This window comes from Aphelocoma coerulescens (genome assembly GCF_041296385.1).
Source record: "Aphelocoma coerulescens isolate FSJ_1873_10779 chromosome Z unlocalized genomic scaffold, UR_Acoe_1.0 ChrZ, whole genome shotgun sequence".
In the NCBI taxonomy this organism is placed as follows: Eukaryota; Metazoa; Chordata; class Aves; order Passeriformes; family Corvidae; genus Aphelocoma; species Aphelocoma coerulescens.
Window position 1 is genome coordinate 38,747,411 of NW_027184085.1, and position 9,311 is coordinate 38,756,721.

Consider the following 9,311-nt stretch of genomic DNA (forward strand, 5'->3'; position numbering starts at 1 on the left):
TTTATTGTTCAGTGGTCTTAAAATATGATCTCTGCAACAGTTTTTGTTTCCATCCTGTCTGTTTTCTGCTGAAGAGCTACTGCCAACCTCTGTGCGCAGAGAAGCAAAGAAGCCATTGGAGATGGGCATTTGTAAAGTACTTATTGGATTCTTTTTTACAATGCTGCTTCCTTGTTTTGTTCACTGACAGTTCTCACCCCCTCTAGGAGGTCCAAAACCTTCTGAGTGAAACCTGTTAGACTTTCCCAATAAAGTGATGCTGGGAAACACATTGTAGAAGTAACACTGTGTGTTGTCAGGTGTGGTGCTACAGCGGTGATGCTTGGTACCTTCTGCAGTCCTGGTTTGGGAAGAAGTGGTCAAAGATGGAGCAGAGTCAGAGACTGAGCTATTCCCCTCCCCACCACCTCCAGAAGACTGTTCAGTTAAGGGTAGCTTTGTGAGGTCCCCTCGGGAAAGATTGTTGGTGGTCTGAGATCTCAGCAAGGAAGAGATGATCTTCCAACCTTGTAAGTGTTGTTCATATGCTTAGTGACACTTTGGACATTCACCTGGAATTAACTTTGTGTTTTGATGTTCTTTGTCTGTGCTATGGTGTGTTCTTGGAGGGTGAGAATGGTTTAGGTGTGCTCCCCTGGGGTGCCACTGAGGGGCCTCTGAAACTATTACAGCTATTATAGCTTCCTGCCTCTACTAGGAAAAAATTGCAGTCTCAGGAACTGCCATGGAAATGTTCTAATGAGTAAGTTTTTGGGGATTTTTTTGTTTGTTTGTTTGTTTTTTTAATTACTAGTGAAAGCTTCCTGCACAGCATGCATGCCATGACATAGAACTGTTTAAAACAAATGCTGGGCTACTAGACATTGAAACTGGCTTAGAATGTCTGAGAAGTTGATGCTGAAATAAGAACTCCTTGAGGCTGTAGCATGTTTTGGAACACACTTGCTTTTGCTTAAAATCCAAAGGTCAAATGAGGTGGCTTCAGAGCTGCCAAGTAAGGTGTTTTTTCCCACAAAGGAAGTGTACTTCTAAGCATGTCTCTGTAATGTATCTCTTCATGATGCTGGTAACAAGGCACAAAAACACCTCTAGATAAGGCTACCCACAAAACTCTTGTAACAGTTCGTTGCTGTATCTGCAGGTCCCCATTTTTACTAGATACAGAAAAAAAAAACAACCAAACCCCAAACCAAAAAACCACACAGCACAATCTTTTACCATAATAGTACAGCAATTCCAGAATTGTGAATGCAAGTTCTTCTCAATAGCCATCTTAACATTCCTTCTGCTCAGCCATGTTTAGAAGTACTGCTCTCCTCATTCAAGCATGAAGCATAAACTGACAGCAGGGTTTGTTTGGAACAGGAAATATATACTGGAAACATCAGCTGTGTTTTAAAATTGCATTGGCTTCTAGGGATTTATAATAATACTCTCATAGTTAAAAGAAACATCTCTCTCTGTTTATATAGAAATTCCAATGCCTTGTGCAAAGTTTAGGAATAAATCCTGCTGCCTCTTTGCTATTTGTTGCTTGCTAGTCACAGGAGCAGACCTGTGTTTTCTGATTCAGTGCTGTTACGAGCATTTCTGTCACATTTCTCTCACAATATAATAGAGCATTTCAGAAGCAAACCTTGGGTACACAGGATGCCCATCAGGAATACTTTTGAAGTGGTATTTCTGTTGCGTTATTCCAGACATTTCAACGAACTTTACAGCCCGTTTTTGTTAGTAATTCTGCAAACCAAGAGCAAAAGAAACTCCCTCCGCACTGAGTTTTTAATCTAAACTGACACAGAGCTGAGAAGTGGGAGTCAGCCAAAAGCAGTGAGGCCGCCTGCCAGAGGCCATACAACTGATTAGCAGCTGTGGGTGTGCATTTGAGAGAAGGCTAGGCTCCCCCTTTCGCTTTGTTTTCTTCCAGCATGTCTTCAAAAGAGCTAAAAGTAAACATCCCCATTTGTGTTCTTTTACTGAGTTTAAATTTCAGATCTATGTTTGTCTGCATGGCCCTTTCCACTTATCCTCCCTGCTTGTGTTTGAGCAGTCTCCTCTTTTGTCTTTCTGTGCCGGAATAAAAAATCATGCTGTGTTGTTAAAAGAGGGAGAAAATTGTCAGCGCAGGAACAAAACAGGAAACCTGGCGATCAAAAGGGCAAAAGACAGATGGTTTGTCACCCGGTACAATGTCTCAGAGCTGTGCTCTCTTCACAGCACACGATGACAAGGCCGGTGCTGTGGCAGCTGGGCGTGGAGAGAAGCTGACCTCTTTTTTTTTTCCCGGGCGTGTGCTGACGGTGCATTGGAGCGTCTGCTGCCTGGATGAGACATCGTGCACGGTCATGCCTGGGCTGGGATTAGGCTGGCCATGCACATTCAGCCTGAGCACAGCTGACCCAGTAACTGAGCGGGCGCATTATCTCCCTCAGAGGTGTCCTTTCAAAAGTGATAAAATATTCACTGGGTGATCTGCTCAGCAGCTGACAACAATTCTTAGGCCAAACTCTGTTTATCAACGTGGGAGTACATAGCTGTCTTGGCCAACACCCTCTGCAAGCTGGCTCACCAAACTGCCTTCACTAAGTGCAGTGGTCAGAATTACAAAAGCTGCTACCAGAAAACAGGTTGCTGGGCTCCTGATGAACAGAATCCTGCAAAAGCATTATGCAAATCATTGCATGGGATGAAAGCAACCTCCTCAGGTCAGATCTCAGTGGAAATTCCTGTCTCTGTGGAGTATTAAAATCAGTTCACTTCAATTAGATCGCATGCTTGGTTTGAGGTTTTTGTTTTTGTGCTTTCTGAAACCACATCTGTATTTGCAGAAAGCTAGGAACAAAAACCAGAGGTATTTTTGATAGCAGTACATGGGGTTTATGAACATTGTCTGCGATGATATGAGGCCTGAATGGTAGGGATTGTCTCATCAAACCTATAGGTGTTCAGTACCTCTGGGTAACTGTGTGCAGATTGTCTGTCTCAGTGTTCATTTACTCTCTGCTATTCCCCCTTTTGGGCCCTGGATATCTCTGGCAAATAGATACTTTTACCTTTGCAGTCTCATAGACGTTAATGATTTTATCGTCCTTCCTCTTATTAAACCCCCTCTTCTCTTCCATGGGCTCCAACCACCCTTTTCTCACAATGAGTCTGTGTGGTATAATCCATGTAAGCTAAGAGCTCTTTCTTGTTCTCTGTCTCTAATTAGCTGGCATTTTATAAATGAAAAAGCTTTTGCCTGACTTTTCCAGAAATATCAGTTGGCTTTATTAAAAAAACAGCAAAACTCCCCCTGTGTATGTTTTGTTGAAAACAGAATAAAGTATCAGCTTTTGATACAAATTCTCAGAGACACATTTGATCCTACATTTCAAAGAGCATCTGCATTTCAGCTGCTTTCTTAGGGATGGGTGAGATCCTGCAGCAGAGTGTCCAGGATTTGCTCCTCAGAGTGCTGGGCTGGCAGGGCAGCAGCACAGGCAGCCTGGGTGCCACGGGACTGGTGGGAAGCCTGCCAGCCCTAACCTGTTTTCTGATCCCCCATCTTGTGATTGCAGTCACAAGGCCACCTCTCTGTGGCTGGCTGCTCGGACTAACTCAGTTTCCAGTCAAAATAATTTGTGAACAACTGCTCATTTACTATAGCCTGGTGGGGTTGCTGTGTTTTCTTGGGTTATTGGACACCACTAGGTTTAGGTAGTTTGCCTTTATTTTACTTCTGAAATAGGTGCAAAAGTTCCCAATAAATTGGAAAGAAGAATTATGTTTGGCAACAAGTTTAGCAACCAGTGCTTTAACAACAGTCATGTATTTTATATAGCTGGTACAGTTCAAATAGTACAGTTCCTGCATCTTTCTCCAAATGCAACAGGAAGTCAAATGGGCGCTGATTTATTCATATATAATATGCCAAGAAGCTATTGAATACTGATACAAAGGCATATATGTGAACTAATACTTAGATGCATGTCTGTTCCTTCCTGTACTTGTTGCTTCCATGTATTTTGAATTTTGTATTGGGCTGATGAGTATCTGAGGAATATCGGGCATTGCTGGCTTCTGTGTCTGGAGGCAGACTCACAACACCTTCATCATGAACACTGCCTGCTTCTCTCAGCAGCCTTGATGGTAGCTTGTGGTGTGTCCCCTTTCACACCACTCCAACCACTAAATAGTCTCTGATTCTTAAAAAAAAGAGAAAATATATGTCTTACTTTCTCAGCAGTCTGAGTGCCCTCAAATACCCTGGCAGCTGGCCATGGATGGAAGTTGTGGCCCAGTGTTGGAAGGGCTTCATAGGTGGTGTCCCCTCACCCTGTGGTTAGTGTCAGAGAGCTCTGCAGAAATGGTCTGGACTAATACCACACTGCAGAGGGAAACTTTAAAACTCACCCTGAGCCTTTAAGAAGGATTTTGTGGAGTGGTCTGGTTGCAGGGTTGTGCTACACATAGCAGAAAACATACAAGTACTTAGGTAGGTGAGGTAGGTCGAAGCAGGACTCCAGCAAAGCCTATCCACTGTTCACACTGAATGAAGTTGCTCCTTTCTTAATCGGCATTTGAGGTTTGTATGGGCTGTTTATACAGAGGAGATACGGATCTCTGTGTAAGTACCAGGCACCCAGCAGCCCACAAACTAGGAGCATTGGCATTTGGCATCAACAGCCACCCAAGCAGCAGTTGTTAGTCAGAGCAGTGTCTCAGCACTAGCCCCCTGCACTAAAGGGTGCTTGAGTGCAAACTGAGGAAAAAAACCAAAATGTGGGAAAAATAGCAGCTGAGATTAAGTCCAGGGTCTGCTGTGAAACCTTACCTAAATGAAGGCAAGCTGGGTGCTGTAAGGCTGACAGTAAGTAGGGCACTGAATGAGTGACACGTTGCAGTAGGCAGGTGTATATATCCTGCCAGCAGGAACACAGATCTTAGCCACTTGACTGGGTACACCCACTGCAAAACAAACTTTTGGCATGTCCCTAAGTGGTGGTTTTTAGAGGCCCTGTGGTTACACTGAGCAGTGCTGCATATCTGTTCTTGCTACCTCCTTGCTTTATCCTCTCTCCTGGCCACTTGGGAACAGCAACAATTTACCAGTAATCCTTCTGATATAAAACTAGAATTGTTAGCTTACTTAGACTAGCCTCAAATTACACTTGGTCATAGGTTTCCAATTTAAAAAATGCAATGGAGTTTCTCAATAAATTTGTGACATCAACATGTATTTGTGTTCCTATATAGACACTCTGAGAGAGAATTACTATATATGTATATATGTGCATAAATATATACATATGCGTATGTACACTGTGCACATTGTTTTCACAGAAAAACTGATTTATTAATTTTCATAATCAGAGTGCACAACTGCATCATGCAGTAAAAAGTTTTTGTTATTATCTAAACTGTCTTCTTGTTTTCTGCTTCCTTTTCAGTCTCCAGCATTTAAGTGTTGTTTGTGTTCTGCTGTTGATAGTAGAGCTTTGGGAAGCACATGATGAGGAACGGAATAAACAAGTACACTCTGTACTTGCTGATTCTGGGCAGTTGTCACAGCTTTAAAAAGTGCCAGATAAACACCTGCAGAAGGAGTACTTTGTTACCTGAAACAGCACTGAAATCACATCCTCACCCCTGGGATAGCAATAACTAAGGGTAAATGCTCATCCTGAATAATTTTCTGTCTGCTTTTGTTCAGCATGCCTCTTCTTTATGAATAATAGAACACAGTTGTAAGTTAAAAAATAACTGTTGGATTTTCTTGGCAGGAATATTTTTACCTCCTCTCTATGTCCTGATGTAATTCACAGAGTGTTCTTAATACAGTCTTGTACCATCACAGCTGGGGTTGTGAATTGGGGTGAAAATGAGAAGAGGGTACAGGAGCTGCTTACATTGTCAAGGAGGTCACCTAAAAAAATGTTCACATAATGAGACAGGAGGGTTAAAAAGGTGTCTAATACTCAAAGTGACCTAAAGCCCATTTTCCACATTCTTATCACTTAATGTAATCACACATTTCTTTTAATTGCTAATCTTTGCTCTCACTGGTCAATGACTGCAAGTTTCACAGCAGATTTCTGATCTCCTTAGGCAATGTCAAGTCTGAGGTCTAGCACCAGAGCACCTACAGGATGGATGGTTGTACAAGCCTAGGAGCATCAGAATCACAGAATCGTTAAGATTGGAAGGGACCTCTGGCGATCATCCAGTCCAACCCCCCTTCCAAAGCACAGTCAGACAGAGCAAGTAACACAGGTGATGCCTTAGGTTTTAACTTTCGTATTTTTCAAATCCTGTACTGCCTAGTGTGGAACTCTGAAGTTTCTTGTGGCCTGTTAGCTGCTGTTCTCTTATGCTAGGCAGACATAACAAAGCCTCTCCAGGCCTGCTCTCCAAGGACACTCTGACTGTCCTAGGCCCAAAATAAGTAAACCAAAAGCCTCTAGAGGGCGGGGCAAGCTTGAGGAAATTACATCTTTAACTGAAGCTTTAATTGGAGAATTAACCCTGATATGCAAATGAACCAAACCTATAAAAGTGTGAAGAACTCGTGACCTGTCGTCCATCTTGGGGTCCATTTTGGCAACAGCCTCTGGCTCCCCAGGGGGTACCTTTTAAGGCCCTTCAAATAAATACCTACCTTTATTCCCTTATTCTTGTCTAGTCTCTGTTTTTAGGTGGCCTCTCAAGGCATCACAGGAATCTGTCCAAAGGGGTTTTGAATGTCTCCACAGAGAAAGACTCCAGGCAGCCTGTTCCAGTGCTCTGCCATCATCGGTGTAAAGAAATTCTTCCTCATGCGGAGGTGGAACTTCCTGTGCTTTAGTTTATGGCCATTGCTCCTCATCCTGTTACTGGGTAGCACTGAAAAGAGTCTGGCACCATCCTCTTGGCACCTGCCTTTGAGATACTTATATGCGTTAATGAGATCCCCTCTCAGTTTTCTCTTCCCCAGACTAAACAGGCCCAGTTCCTGTAGCATTTCCTCATAAGAGATGCCCCAGACCCCAAATCATCTTTGTGACCCTCTGCTGGACCCTCTCCAGGAGCTCCTTGTCTCTCTTTTGCTGAGGAGCCCAGAACTGGACACAATACTCAAGATGTGGCTTGGAGGGCCAAAATAGAGGCACAGCAGGGTCAAATAGAGGCACAACTCCCTCAACTTTCTGGCCACACTCCTCTTCCCAATGCACCCCAGAATGACATTGGCCCTCCTGGCCACAAGGGCACTGCCAGCTCATGGACAGCTTGTGATCCACCAAGAGTCCCAGGTCCTTCTCCACAGAGCCACTCTGTAGGAGCAACCCCCGGCCTGTGCTGGCACTTGGGGCTGTTCCTCCCCAGGTGCAGGACCTGGCACCTGCCCCTGTTGAACTCATTAAGTTTCTCTCTGCCCAACTCTCCAGCCTATCAGGGTCCCACAGAATGGCAGCAGAACCTTTAGGTGGATCAGCCACTCCCCCAGTTTAGTGCCACCAGCACACTTGCTGAGGGTGCATCCTATCCCTTCCTCCAGGTCATTGATAAACAAGCTGAACAACACTGGTCCCAGTACTGATCCCTGGAGAACTGGCTGCAGGCCTCCAGCCAGATTCTGCTCTGCTGATCACGACCCTCTGAGCTCTGCCCTTCAGCCAGTTCCTGATCCACCTCGCTGTCCATTCCTCTAACCCCCATTTCCTGAGCTTACCTGCAAGTTAATGTTGTTGTGGCAGACAGTGTCAAAAGCCTTGCTGAAGTCAAGGCAGACAACATCCACTGCTCTCCCCTCACTGATCCATCCTGCCATGCCACCACAGAAGTGCATCGGATCGGTCAAGCATGAGTTTCCCCTGGTGAATCCATGCTGACTGCTCCCAGTGACCCTATTGTCTTCTACATGCCCGGGCAGAACGGGCTGTTCCTTTTCAGGTGTGGAGGTGAGGCTGACTGGACATATTTTCCTGGCTCCTCCTTGTCCTTCTTGAAGATGGCAGTAACACCAGCTTTCCCTCAGTCATTGGGCACCTCTCCTGTTCTCCTTGATTTTGCACAGATAATGGAGGTTGGCTTAGCAACATCTGCCAGCAACATCTCCCCTGGCACCCATGGGTGCATCCCATCAGGGCCCACAGATTTATGGGTGTTAACTCTGTCTAGCTGATCTCTAGCCCAACCCTCTACGACCAGGGGAAGCCTGCATTTCTCCAGCCTTCCTCTCTTGCCTCCAAGGTCTGGGACTTCTCAGGGCTGGCCTCACCAGTAAAGACTGAGACAAAAGAAAGCATTCAGTAATTCTGCCTTCTCTGTGTCTTCCATCTCCAGGACACCCATCTGATTCAGCACTGGCCCCACATTTTCCCTAATCTTCCTTTTGCTCCTGATGTACTTGTAGAAGCCCTTTCAGTTGCCTTTGGTATCCCTTGCCAGATTAAATTCCAAGTGGGCCTTGGTCTTCCTCGTCTCATTCCTGCATACTCTGATGATGTTCCTATAGTCCTCCCACAGGGTCTGGCACTTTTTCCACATCCCAGAAATTTCTTTCTAGAAAATCCCTGCTCATCCATGAAGATCTCCTGTCCCCTTTGCCCGATTTCCTGCTCGCAGTGCTACACTGGTCTTGAGCTTGGAGGAAGTGATGTTTGGATATTGACCGGCTCTCTTGGACCTCCTTATCTTGTGGAGCCCTATCCCATAGGATTCTTCTAAGTAGGTCTTTGAAGGGGTTGAAGGTAGCTCTCAGGATGTTCACACAGGATCCTGACTCCGTAAGACAAAGGGCTAATGTGTATGCCTCAAACAGCAATAACCAGATAGTTGTGGAGCAAACCAAGGATTGTTGATAATAACAACCAATGATTGTTGGTAACGCACACTGTGAGAAAGAATAAGGTGTGGCTAGTGAAGGTGGCCATACAGAAGTAGGGCAGCACTTTTCCAGGACAAACATCCTTGTTGTACCTTGTGGAGATAAGGACAACACAGCGTAAACACAGGAATGAGACTGAGAAGGGGGCGTGGATTGTAGGGAGGCATGAAAACCACCCAGATTCCTGAAGCCCTCTGACCCATTTCCAGAAAGGTCTGAAAGAACAGACTTTGTATAATTTGTATAGAAAATGAAAAAGTTATCTCCATGGCAGGGAAAAAAGTATCCTCACAAACCCCAGGCACATGTGCACCCCCAGGTCCCTGGACTCCCCATCAGCTAGATCCATGCTGGAGCCAGAACTCTCTTTCTCTGTGTCTCTGTTGCCTTCCCCCTCCTCTTTAATTCACCTCTCTCTCTTTCTTTCTCTCTCTTTCTCCCCCTCCCCCTCCCCCTCTCTCCC

The 9,311-nt window shown here is 45.1% G+C and overlaps 1 long non-coding RNA gene across 1 annotated transcript; it reads left to right on the forward strand.

The window, feature by feature from the left end:
- Positions 1 to 594: 594 nt before the first annotated feature.
- LOC138103429 (uncharacterized) lies at positions 595 to 9,217 on the forward strand. The gene is made up of 3 exons (XR_011147727.1): positions 595 to 742; positions 5,433 to 5,652; positions 6,091 to 9,217. It is a non-coding gene; the product is annotated as an uncharacterized lncRNA (long non-coding RNA).
- The last annotated feature ends 94 nt before the right edge of the window (positions 9,218 to 9,311 follow it).